This window comes from Carlito syrichta, unplaced genomic scaffold, assembly GCF_000164805.1.
Source record: "Carlito syrichta isolate Samal-C Ts95f unplaced genomic scaffold, Tarsius_syrichta-2.0.1 Scaffold309007, whole genome shotgun sequence".
Classification (NCBI taxonomy): domain Eukaryota; kingdom Metazoa; phylum Chordata; class Mammalia; order Primates; family Tarsiidae; genus Carlito; species Carlito syrichta.
Window position 1 is genome coordinate 441,981 of NW_007253103.1, and position 12,436 is coordinate 454,416.

Genomic DNA, 12,436 nt, shown 5'->3' on the forward strand with positions numbered 1-12,436 from the left:
CCACCTTGCTGAGGGCGCCGCGGCTTCAGAGTCTGCAGTGCGCAGGCGCAGCGCTCCTTAGCCGGGCGGGGTCCCGCCCCGCCCGCTGGCTCTGTCCCACGAGCGGAGCTGTGCCAGATAGAGCTTCTCCATCAACTGTTCAGTATTTTTGCATGCCCCGCAAGCATTTTTAAAAGTGAAAACTTGGGACGCCGCCTTCTTCCAAGCAGCCAGCCTGGCAGTCCCCGGGACACAGGCATGGGCACGGAAGTGTCCACTGGTTTGATGGGGTGACGGTGCACACTGCCCCCTCCTCCATTTGCCCCTCCTGCTGCAGGTCCTCCCAACAGACTGCTAGGGCCGCGGTGATGAATGAGACTCAGACTCTGCCTTGATGGTGACGTGTGTACAAGAAACAATACGTTCCTTTATTTATTTACATCTACCGCTCAGCCCCCAGCCTCCATTCTGCAGGGCGGGCTAGAAATTGATCTCAGATTCCGGGGTGCACAGCCCTTTCGGTACCAAAGCCTAGGATCTAACGCAAGGATCTGGGGAGTCCTCTCTTTTCTTTGGCAGTCGGTGTATTCTGTCACTCTCGTTCCCAGCCCCTTGGCCCCGTGTAATGCTGTAGCCCCAACTCTGAGAAGGCTTGTGCGTAATGTTTACCTATTCCAAAGAAGACATTGGTTTACTAAAACTTATGGGAGAACACTGATAGCGGCAGGTGGGTGAAGAACCCGTGCCTCGGGCCAGTACAGCAAGTCGTTTTATAATCAAGCAAGTTAATTATTCAAATTCCTATACAGTGTTTACAGTCACATTGACTAAGAGTGACAACTACATTATTTTTAGGTTTGCTTAGCCACCTTGCATTCCGTGATGGGTCACCTGCATTACATGACTCATTGCTGGGAATATGCACATATCCGTCAGAGACCTGCCAGGGCCAGAGGCCACTCCCTGAGGGAGGGGGGAAAAAGAAGCCAGGGATGAGGAAAACAGTCTATGTCCAGTGGGTACCTCACACTCTGCCATTCCTGGGGCATGGAAATCTTTGGCAAGACTGGGAGCCTGCTGCAGACCTCATAGCCAACCCCTTTAAGGCTCCTCAACTGAGTGGACACTGCAGCTCAGGTCTTGTAGAAATGATTGCCCCACCCTCATTTTCTCAGTCTCCATGTCTCCCTCAGAAATTCTTATTTCTTCTCCTACCCTCCTGGCCCCCTCCCATAAACCATAAACAGTTAACTTCGGGAAGCCAAAATCATCATGGAAAGTGCCTGCAGCCACGTTCTTTCTTCTTTGGCAAACCATAAACCACCAAGGCAAGGGGGAAGTAAAGAGGGGAACATCAGTGAACATCTCAAGAAGTGACCTGCCACCTAGCAATCCCCCTTCTGGGAATATACCCAAAGGAACTCAAATCATTCTACAAAAAAGATACCTGTGCACAAATGTTTATTGCAGCACACTATTCACAATAGCAAAAACATGGAACTAACCATGCTGCCCATTGAAAGTGAACTTGATAAAAAGTGTGGTGCATATACATGATGGACTATTATGCAGCCATAAAGAAGGACAAAATTATGGACTTTGCAGCAACTTGGATGTATTTAGAGTCTATCATACTCAGTGGTCTGTCACAGAAACAAAGAAATGAGTACCACATGTTCTCGCTCATAAGTGGACCCTGAACATTTATCATACTACATGAAAGAGATTGGCAAGTCGGGCTCGGTGGCTCAGCCTGTAATCCCACGCCTTTGGGAGGCTGAGGTGAGTGGATCGCCTGAGCCCGTGGGTTCGAGACCTGCCTGGGCAGACGAGACCTCACCTCTACAATAAATAAAAAAATCAGCCAGGCATGGTAGCGCGCGCCTGTAATTGGCTACCCGGAAGGCTGAGGCGGAAGGATCGCCGGAGCCCAGCAGGTCGAGGCTGGGGTGGCCAGGAGCGGCCATTGCACTCCAGTCTGGGCGACAGAGTGAGACTCCGACTCAAAAAAATTTAAAAAAAAGAAAGTTAAAAAAAAAATCGAGATTGGCAGTAGCGGATCACTGATGTGATGAGGGGAGACATAACATTAATAAGGATACTCGATCTCAAACCAGGTGAAGCGAGGACCAGTGGGAGGCCCAAACTTCACCTGTACGATGACAACTTATATACCTAACCCTGAATTGTACCTCACATCTTTAAAATAAAAATAAAAAAGAAGTAAACTGCCACCCAATGGTCACAGTCCCAAGGGGGGAAATGGGTGGAGGTAGGCACTAGGGAGTGTGTGGCAAAAGGAAGGAAGTAGAAGACCCAGGCTTCCTCTAGAGCTGCCTGTCCCAGGACTCTGGGCCCACATCCTCCCTGTTACTCATGCTAAGAAGCTGGAGGAACTCTGCCTTCCTTGCTCTCTCAATCGTAGCAGTTATCAGAAGGTCCTGCTCACCTTTGTTTTGCTCATTCCTCTTACTCTTCCTCCTCATCTCTTCCCTTGTTACAGAACTCTCAATCCATTCTTATGCAAATTCATCCTCACGATATGCAAATCTGCCATGTTTCTGTCTTTTTTTTTTTTTTTTTTTTTTGAGTTGGAGTCTCACTCTGTCGCCCAGACTGGAGTGCAGTGGCCACTCCCGGCCACCACAGCCTTGACCTGCCGGGCTCCGGCGATCCTTCTGCCTCAGCCTTCCAAGTAACTGGAACTACAGGCGCGCACTACCATGCCCGGTTGATTTTTTTATTTATTGTAGAGATGAGGTCTCGCCAAGTTGCCCAGGCGGGTCTCGAACCTGCGGGCTCAGGCTATCCACCCACCTCAGCCTCCCAAAGCGCGGGATTACAGGCTCAGCCACCGAGCCTGGCTTGCTTCTGTCTTTTTCTCTTTCCCTGACCCATCTGGCATCCTGAGCCTTATTTTCCAGACATTTACAAAACAACACCATGGTGTTTCACCCTTGGTGATTATGTTTCCTGGTATTCTCTCTTCTAGGAAAGCAACCCTTAACCAGCAACATGCGAAAGTCACTTTTTTCTCTAAAACTCCACAGAGGCTTTTCAGGACAGTGAACATATTCTGTATGATGCTATGATTGAAATCGTCTGTATAAAATTAATATCAGGCCATGGGGTAAAAGCTGTAGAAGAAACGCAAGCCCTGAAAAGCGGCAACTATGGTTAGAAAACAAATCTGTTGATTCTAAGTTTACTTTCACACCAATAGAGGACAATTGATTATCTTCAGGTCCTGACCGCTGGGGAGGAGGGAAGCTGCTCTACAAGGCTAATAAACATATTTTCCCTTACACAATGGTCATAAGAGTGCGTAGATCTCCTTGAGAACAAAAGCAGAGGTTGAAGGACAAAAGCAGCTCCAGTCTCCAGGGATCTTCCACATACCTTTCTCCTAAACTACCTCTATAATGGCTCACCATTCAGAGGGTAGTAGCTGGTGGTCACAGGACTTGCTTTATAAGTAGTATCTATTGGAAAACCTAAGAATGGTATTAAGATATTTTTCAGACTCTGATGGATCTGAGGCCCCACCCAGGCCTAGAACCCATACTAGGAACCTGGCTCTACCAGTCTTGTGACACCCATCCCAGAAATTGGCTTTGTGACAGGATGACAGTTTCGACACCCCTATGACACCATCAGTCAATCAGTCCCTTATCCCTTGCCTGCCAAATTCCTTTTAAAACCCTTAGCTTCTGAATTCTCAGGGAGGCAAATTTTAGAAATATCTTCCATCCACCTCACTAAGCTGCTTTGTGATATTAAACTCTCCACTGCAACTGCTGTCAGTCTTGGTTTTTCTGAACAGTGGGCATAAGAATCCAGTCAGGGTTCTTATCACATAATGGTGATAAATTTGTCCAAACCCACAGAGGGTATAACATCCAGAGTGAACCCTAATGTAAACTATGGACTTTGGGTGATAGTGGTGTGTCAATGTAGGCCCATCAATTGTAACAATTTTACCACTCTGATGGGCAACAGTGATAACGGGCGAGCCTATGCATGTTGGGGCAGGGAATAGGTGACATATTTCTGTACCTTCCTCTCAATTTTGCTGTAAAACTAAAACTGCTCTTAAAGAATAACGTGTTTTTTTTGAGTTGGAGTCTCACTCTGTCGCCCAGACTGGAGTGCAGTGGCCGCTCCCGGCCACCACAGCCTCAACTTGCTGGGTTCCGGTGATCCTTCCGCCTCAGCCTTCCAAGTAGCCGGAATTACAGGCGCACGCTACCACACTCAGCTAATTTTGGATTTATTGAAGAGGTGAGGTCTCACCAAGTTGCCCAGGCGGGTCTCGAACCCGCGGGCTCAGGCAATTCACTCACCTCAGCCTCCCAAGCCGTGGGATTACAGGCTGAGCCACCAAGCCCGACAAAAAATAAGGTATTTTTAAAAAATTGTTTCAAGTCACTTTTTTTTTTTAGTTGGAGTCTCACTCTGTTGCCCAGGCTGGAGTGCAGTGTTACACTCACAGCCACCGCAGCCTCTACCTGCTGGGCTCAGGTGATCCTTCCACCTCAACCTTCCAAGTAGCTGGAACTACAGGCATACACCATCACACCTGGCAAATTATTTGATTTATTGTAGAGATGAGGTCTCACCAAGTTGCCCAGGATAGTCTCGAACCCTTGGACTCAGGCTGTCCTCTCACCTCAGCCTCCCAAAGTGCTGGGATTATAGGCATGAGCCACCATGCCCGGCCTTAAACCACTTTTTAATGAAGTCTTACTTCCTGCCCCCACTCATTGATAGACTTTCCTGCAGAATCCCAACCTGTGCCCTGTACCCACTTCTCTTTCAGCAGTAGGTACTCTTTGAGGCCCATACTCATTTTCACATTTTCCTGCCCCATCAGCACATGAGCCCTTCATCAGCAGGATCAGTAGTGTCTCCTCAGGACCTAGCCTGTGACTGGCACACATGGGTATGCAATAGTTGGTGGAGTTGATGTTTGCTGGTTGACCAGGGATGCTCCACAAGGGAAAGAAAGGCTGAGTCCCTTTTCTTTATCCTCCCTTCTTTTGGCTTCCTTCCCTTGTGCTGTATTTGGAAACCTGTTTTGTTTGTTTGTTTGGAAAGTTTGGCTAATAATTTGCTAGTCTAAACAGGCTGCAGGGTAGAGGGTGGAGTGTCTCCAGCATTGTGTCCTTTGTCCTTGTGAAAATTAGGGAAGAGACAGAAAGAGAGAGAGAGAGAATATGAGAGAATGAATGTAAAAAGGAATAGGGGCTGTGTTCAGTTTTCAGGGAGACTCACTCTATTAAAATTTTGAGCCAGGCTCGGTGGCTCAGCCTGTAATCCCGTGCCTTTGGGAGGCTGAGGTGAGTAGATTGCCTGAGTCTGCGGGTTCGGGACCCGCTGGGCAGGCGAGACCTCATCTCTACAATAAAATTTAAAAGTTAGCTGGGCATGGTAGCGCACGCCTGTAATTCCAGCTACTCGGAAGGTGGAAGCGGAAGGATCGCCGGAGCCCAGCAGGTCGAGGCTGCGGTGGCCGGGAGCAGCCACTGCACTCCAGTCTGGGTGACAGAGTAAGACTCCAACTCAAAAAAAAAAAAAATTTTTGTTGTGGTATCAGTTAGCCTATCTGCCTTTTAAGGTCAAGTAGAAAATCTCCCCTTGGAATTGGATAGGTGGAAACTGGCCTCAGAAATTTCACAACATATAGGATCCTGCCCTTCTGTTCCCAGTAGTGACTTGTCCCTTATGCCTTAGAGGAAGAAATCAGAGTTTTGGGGGCTCCTGGTATCTCCAGCTGGAGAATCACCCACTGGCCCAAGATCCTTTGTCGTTAGTGAGGCTTAAGGGTCTACTTGTCCCCCAGTCCACTCCCAGTCCCTCACTTCTCTGGGAAAAATGCAAGTAGTAGGAGGGTGTGGGTGGGCAGTTCTTTTTCTGGAAGGTTTAGATGGGTACCCCAAAGCAGCAGGCATCTAGAACTTTAAGTGGTGGCTTTCCTAGCTAACATGTTCCTTTGTTCCACATGATGGGCAGGAGTGGGGTAGGGAAGATTTCACTGTTTAGGGCTTCAGAGGATGTCTCTCTTTCTCTATTTCCCTCCTCCTCCCAGTCCCTTCCCATCTCCTCCCATCTAGTTATATGTCCTTTAAAGCATTGTCCTCACCCCTACCCATCTCAGAAAACTCTGCCCCTATCCATATGATCAGAAGTTCTTCAAGATTTCTCCTGGAAAAGAAATCACATCTACTTTTAAATCAAATATCTGTGATTTATTTTGAAACAGCAGATTTCTAGATGGTAACTACAGTGGCAGCAAGGTCCCAGAAAAGCATCCCCGCTACTAGTCAATCACCTGATCACTTAATTATTCAGAGCTCTAAATGATCCCTTTAAGAGTTGACCATACAATTCTTTGACCTCTCTGAGCCAGTAAAGGAGTCCCACCATTTCTATGAGAACAAGAGATGCTCTTCTGTGTTCCCTGAGTCCCTTCATCCAATAATTCCAAAGAGACTCCTGCCTGGATCCCTCCTGGTGGTTCTCTGCAATGCACAGCCTGTGTGGGCCTCTTGCTGGAGTGTGACCCTGCCATAGAGGGATAAGATTGCTTCTCAATGGAAGATGTGTGTATACAACTGCAAAACAGTGAGAGTAGGGAAGGAAGCGTAAGTTCCTGTATGCACAGTACCTTTGGGTTTGGCTATTTGTCTACCCACAAGCCCACGAAGGAGGTGGTTGCCTTTCTGGCACACACAAGCCCAGTCACTCAGAGCTCTTGAAAGCATAAACATGCTCAGGATCCCACATTGGAGCTTCCTAGCTGAGACCAGCTACGGAGGCAGGAGAACAGAGGCACAATTTTCCAGGGGTGGGACAATCTACTGAGACTCATTTTTGGATTGGAGGCTTTCCATCTTTGTGGGCTTTCTCCCAAGAGCAACCCTTGAGACAAGGCCTTGGATGTAGATAAGTTATTTGGGAGGTGATCCCAGGAAATAGGAGTGAAGAAATGGGGAAAGCACGATATGGAAGGGAGAGAAGCTAACACTGATGTTTTTTGAGGGGCTAGTTAATGCTGTGGGAAACTGGGGCTCAATCATGTTGGGAACCCACTGGAAAACTAGGACACCTCTCAGCACTGACCTCCTAGATGATGAGGAGGCTGGAGCATTTACCCACTGACTTCAATCTCCACATTCCTTACAGATGAACATCAGGGAACTTTTTTTTTTTTAGTTGGAGTCTCATTCTGTCACAGCCTCGACCTGCTGGGCTCAGGTGATCCTTCCGCCTCAGCCTTCCAAGTAGCTGGAACTACAGGCAGACGCTACCATGCCTGGCTATCAGGGAACTTTCAAGCTACATTTGTGCAGTGAAGCACACTGCTCAGTGTAGCTGCTCTAGCTATTGATTGACAACCCCCACCACTGCCACCACCATCATCACAATTTTTGTCTTCCGATTTCTCCCACCCAATTGTGTTGCTGCCTTCTCTCTTTGCTGGGTTCTCATAAGACTGAACTTGAGCTTGAAAGAGGAAGAAGTGAAGAAGGGGGTGATATCTTTGCCAATAACTCATTCTGGGAAAAAGGAACTATGATGGTTGTCTTCTTCCTCCATTTCAACACATCCAATTTACCCATCACTGTCACTTCATCCCAAAGCAAGAGACAGGAAACAGGGACAGGGCAAGAAACCAGGCAGGCTTTCTGGAATGACTTCAAGCATCACAGAGTCAGACAGATCTGGAAGGGATGAACTCTTATGAGGAAGATGGGGAACCAGCGCAGATAAGGAGACAGCATCTTTTGCTTCTCCTGCTACTGCACCACCTCTTCCAGGCATGCTTCCTTGGTTTATCTTGGCTTCCTGCCCTCTAACCTTTATGATCATAATCTGGACTCAGTCCTTTATACCCTCAAAGGCTGGCTCAGGTCCATGACAGGGAAAAAACTTAGACTCCCTCCGTGGGGAGACACAGCTTTCATTCCAGGCCTTTGGCTACATTACTTGGAGTTTCTCACTTGCTTGTCTGTCACCCAGAGGGGCTCACAGGAATGGGAATGCTGGGAGGAAATGCCTTCCTAATACCACTGGAGTTTTTTCCAGATCAAGATAATGCATTGAATCCACTACTTTTGCTCCTCCTAAAACTCACTAAAACTCTTAAAAAGGGATTAAAAAAAAGACACAAACTCATGAGGACAGATAGAACAGAAGAAGAGATAATAGTAAAAAAAAAAAAAAAATTGGACCAGGGGAGGGGGGGACACACCTCATCAACAAGGGTACCTGCATAATGAACATTTGTATACCTAACCCTGAATTATACTCCACACCTTTAAAACAAAAAAAATTAAAAGAGAGGAAAAAAAATTGGAATCTGGAAAACAGATGGATGAGTGGTAATTGACTTAGCAGCTCCAAGAAAGCTGAAACCCAGGGAATGTTAAGAGCAAAATTCTAAAAAGAAAGAAATTGGCAGTCTTCGATCCTCTAGTACCGAGCAAGCCAAAATCAGGAGAACTGGGTGAAAGGTGATTGGGAAGCAGTTAAAGAGAGAAAAACAGAGGGTCTCTGGACTGGAGGCACCAGCCACAGCTGAAGACAGAGGTAGGATGTGGAAAACAGGGGCATTAAGTGAATATTTCCCCACAGTATGCTGAGGTCTCAGTTTTCTTCTCTGCTCACTTCCCACATCACTGGAAGCTACACCTTACCTCTCTTTTCTGGGAACTCTGACCAGCCAAAAGTTGGAAAGAACTAAAGATACTGGCATTAGAGCTTCCAATAAATGACCACCCACGTCTCCCTACAGTGAATCTCTGAGTTGACAAGCCCAGCGCCTGCACTCACTGCAATAAGCTTTTCAAGCCTTTACTCTTAACCAAGAGCAGACAAAGATTATGTCTTAGGTTCCATAGAAACAGGTTGAGATGGGGATTCAGGTGCATGTGATTTATTGAGGGCAGCTTTCAGAAGACACTCCCTCCCCCCACCCGCCATCCCCCACCTCCCACCCCAAGAAGCAGCAGGAAAAGGAACTAAGTAAGAATGTGGTTTTGTCTGGAGCCTAGACTCAATCTGATCCACAGAGAGTCCAGGAGTGTGAATTGTATCACAGAGTTGATCTTACCTTGAAGCAAGAGAGTCAGTGTTTTGTATCCATATATAACCAATCGTTGGCTCTGGCCTACCAGAGAGGAGGCGGTAACTTCTCAGGCAAGGCAGTTGCTGGCGAGGAACAAAAGGTAGCTCTGATCCGTTAACAACCAAGACTCATAGCAAAAAACAAAACAACTCACAGCAACTGGTGGGTTTGGGCAGGGTACCAATAGCATCTATTATAGATCATCAGACATCTAAGAAAAGCTGCTAACATGAAAGAAAACAATAGCAAATAACAATAAAAACAAATCAAAACAAATGAGCAAACTGTCAATCAAAATAAACAGAAAAGGCTACTTGGAAGAAACTAAAACTTGTCGTCAAGGATAAGAGATATTGCACCCTTGAAATGAGAATAAGATGATATTTCAAGACAGGAAACAAAAATAATCTTTAAAATTAAAACATACACAATAGCAGAAATGAAAAACTCAATAGATGTTTTGGGAAAAAAGTCTGGAATATCTCACAGCAAATAGATCTAAAAGATAAAACAATGAAAAACAGGAAAGAAAAAATAAGGAATGTAGAAGGAATCATCTAGAAGTTTTAAATATCTGAATAGCAAGTGTTTCAGAAAGGGAGGGAAGGAAATCATCAATGGAATAATTTAAGAAAAATTTCCCAAACTGAAAAACATAAATTGCCAGGTCAAAAAGGTCTACCAGCTGGAAATGGAGGCTCATGCCTGTAACCTCAGTACTTTGGGAGGCTGAGGTGAGAGGAATGCCCGAGCTCAGGAGTTCGAGTCCAGCTTGGGCAACATGGTGAGACCTTGTCTCTACAATAAATCAAAAAAATAGGCCAGGCATGGTGGTACGTGCCTGGAGTCGCAGCTACTTGGAAGTCTGAGGCTGAAGGATCACTTGAGCCCAGAGGTCGAGGCTGCGGTGGCCATGAGCATGCCACTGCACCCCCACCTGGGCAACTGAGTGAGATTCCAACTCAAAAAACAAACAAAAAACAAAGGGCCCACCGTATGCCATCATTCAATGTATAAAAACCAGCCCAATGAAAGCACATATTTGTGAAATTTCAGAACCCTAGGAACAAGAGAACATTCCACAGTTTGAACAAAGAAAAAAACTCATATACCAAGTCTCAAGACTCAGAATGACTTCATACTTCTCTTCACTGGAACTATTCCAGTAACACTGACAGATAAAATACTGGAGTAATATCTTCAAAAATTTGAAGGAGAATTGTTTTCAATTTAGAATTATATACCCAACCAAACTATCAATCAAGAAATGAATAAAGAAACTTCAGATATGCACAATCTCATGCTTCTCTCTTCATCCTTCCCTCCCTCTCTTCCTCCCTCTCTCCCTTCCTTTCTTTCTTCCCCTATTTCAACAAAAACACAATGAAAGCAGCAATATGCTTCCTTTTCTAGGCAATAACTGAAGGATAGGCTCTACCAAACCAAGGGAGTAAACCAAAGATAGAGACACAGGATATAGGAAATTGGGACTCCAACACGGGAGAGGCAAGGAAAATCCTTATGAGGCTGAGATAGGGTAAACCTAGGAGGATTGGAGCAGAGAGATTCATGCAATAAAGACTGTTATTGTGCCATCTTTATAACCACTTTTTCTTAGAGGTGCAGTCTTTTTTTTGAGTTGGGGCTGTACCCGTTGTCCAGGCTGGAGTGCGGTAGCATGCTCATGGCCACCCCAGCATCGACCTGCTGAGCTCCGGCAATGCTTCTACCTCATCTTCCAAGTAGTTGGAACTACAGGCGTGCACTACCAGGCCTGGCTAATTTTTAAAAAATTATTGTAGAGACGAGGTCTCACCAAGTTGCCTGGTCTGGTCTCGAACCCATGGGCTCAGGCAATCCTCTCACCTCAGCCCCCCAAAAGTGCTGGGATTACAGGCTTGAGCCACCGCATCTGGCCTGAGGTGCAGACTTTTGAGGTAAATTAGCTAAAAGAAAAAGACCCCACTTACTGCTGGAAAGACCAGTAACCTAACACTGTTGAGGCTTGACATCTAGTCCTGGCTCTGTCTTGAAGTAGTTATGAAAACTGGGCAAGTCATTTTCCTTCTCTGGACCTCAAGATCATCCTTTGTAAATGTCAAGAATGGACTGAGTTCCATGTGTTATTAAGGCTACTTTGTCTCTGTGAAGTATATTATTTGTGGACTGTATACAGTTCTGTGGGGTTTTTTTTCTTTTAAATATGTGGGGTGCAATTCAGGGAGTTCTATGGGTTTTGAAAAATGCAGAGTCATGAAACCACCTCCAGTCATGGTGCAGAACAGTTGAATCACCAAAAAACAAAAAAACCCTCTCATGTTGCTCCTTTGTAGTCAATCCTTTGCTTTCTCCTTAATGCCTGACAACCACTGATCTTTTCTCCACTCTAGTTTTACCATTTCTAGAATGTCATATGAATGGAATCATACAGTATGAAACCTTTTGGGTCTGGTTTCTTTCACTTAACACAGTGCATTTGGTTTGGCATATTAACCAGCAATTACCACTGATCTTGTTTTTAGTTCTCCCAAAGCAGATGCTGAGACAAGAATTAAAATGCACGTAGTTTATGTGGCAGGTGATCCCAGTAAGCACCAGTTAGCAGAGGAAAGAAGTGAGCCAGGGAAGAGAAAGAAGCCAATACAAGTTGTGTTAGCAAGTGAGCTACCAATGTAGGAAATAAGCTCAATCCTCCTGAGGACTCTAGGATCCAGTGCAGGTCGTATAACTTAGAGCTATCTCACCCAAGGGGTGAAGAAGCTAGGATATTTATCTACCAACTTCCAGTCCATCAGTGGTTGAAGGTTGCTTCTTTGGGCTGTAACACTCCAGTTCCTCTGGCTTGCTCTGTACATGAACCAAGCATGTTCCTGCACCCAGAGATATAAGCCCCTAGGTAAAAAGTGACAAATATCCATAGTAAGGCAGTGTGCAGAGGTGAGTGCCAGGGGTGATGTGTGAGACACTTGTTCTATCAGCTACTCCCCACCCCTCCAGTGAGAGAGTGAAATCCTCATATACCACAAAGCAGTTGCAGGGAACAGTCTTGGGAGCTAGTGTGGTGGGAGCCTGAGAAGACAGCCAAGACAAAGAACCCACAGCCTCATTGGAACAGTTCTAAGAGTGGGGGCTGTTTGTTTTGGGGGTAGGCAAGGGCTTCTGAGAAGAAAGACTACCTACCTCATCAGCATCACTTGAGATGATTTTTCTTGTTTTTTTAAATTATTTATTTTGTTTTTATTATGAAGTTGTGGGGTACAGTTAAGGGTTAGGTATACAATTGTGTTTCATTCAGGCACCCTGTTGATATGGGGTGTTTCCCTGTTC